At 39.4% G+C, this 1,135-nt stretch overlaps 1 protein-coding gene across 2 annotated transcripts in view; it reads right to left on the reverse strand.

The window, feature by feature from the left end:
* bmpr1bb (bone morphogenetic protein receptor, type IBb) overlaps nt 1-1,135 on the reverse strand; it is a 55,739-nt gene that overhangs the window by 50,699 nt on the left and 3,905 nt on the right. The gene's annotated exons all lie outside the window — the stretch shown is intronic.

Genomic DNA, 1,135 nt, shown 5'->3' on the forward strand with positions numbered 1-1,135 from the left:
GTACACTGTGGTAATAAAAGGATGGGCATGGTCAGCATCTGCTCAAGTAAATTGTGGGTTTTATATTGTTCTCAGTTGGTACTGAGGGCACCACCTCAGTGAGTGACACCCAGAGTGGTTTCTGCTGCTGTAGCCCAACTGCTTAAAGGTTTGATGTTTTGTGCATTCAGAGATGATCTTCTGCAAACCTTGGTTGTAACGAGTGGTTATTTCAACTCTTGCTATCCTATCAGCTTGCTCCAGTTTGAACATTCTCCTCTTACCTGTGGCATGAACAAGGTACTTTTGCACAGAGAACTGACACTCACTATTTTCTTTTTTGTGGAACATTCTCTGTAAACCCTAGTGATGGGAAAATCCCACTAGATCTGCAGTTTCTGAAACACTTAGACCAACCAGTCTGGCACTAACAGCCATGCATGGTCAAACTCGCTTAAATCACCTTTCTTCCCCATTCTGATGCTCAGCTTGCAGGTTGCCTTGACCTGCAGCTCAGTGCATTTAGGCACACACACAGTGCCTAAATGCACTGAACAAAGTGCGTAGAGAACAAACTGTTATCTATTAACGAACAGTTGAACAGGTGTACCTAACAAAGCGGCTGCTGAATGTAAACCGGATAAAGATAAATCATACTGAGAGGTAAAAATTGTACTTCACAGTTAAAAAGGAATGTGGAAAAGGGGTCATCTTGTCTCATCAGTCAGACCATGGCTATCTTCACACCTTCATTTTTACTAACCACCTGTAAGGTTTTGTGACTGTGTCTTTCACAGTTGTGATACAGACAAACAACTGCCAAAGAACTCAGACTACAGCTGTGGCTACAGCAGGTTACACAAATACAGAATCAAAGGGTGAAAATAACATGACTTACACTTGTTTGAATTGGATTTGATGAATTCTTCTGGTATTCATTTATACTGACATTTTGCATTTTTGGATTTCTGTGTCTATTTCCTTGTTTCAGGATCGTCTTAACGTTACCATAATTAAATTTCTTTCTTTTTTTTTTGTTTGTCTTATTTTTATGAGAAGGTACATTGATAACTACAGTGCTCTAGTAATTTACTCAGGTGTGTTTCTGAGAGTGTCTAAAATTTACTACACTATATCAGATGTTGATCTTCTTCAT

This window comes from Pundamilia nyererei, unplaced genomic scaffold (assembly GCF_000239375.1).
Source record: "Pundamilia nyererei isolate P.nyererei 1_Seehausen unplaced genomic scaffold, PunNye1.0 scaffold00063, whole genome shotgun sequence".
NCBI lineage: Eukaryota > Metazoa > Chordata > Actinopteri > Cichliformes > Cichlidae > Pundamilia > Pundamilia nyererei.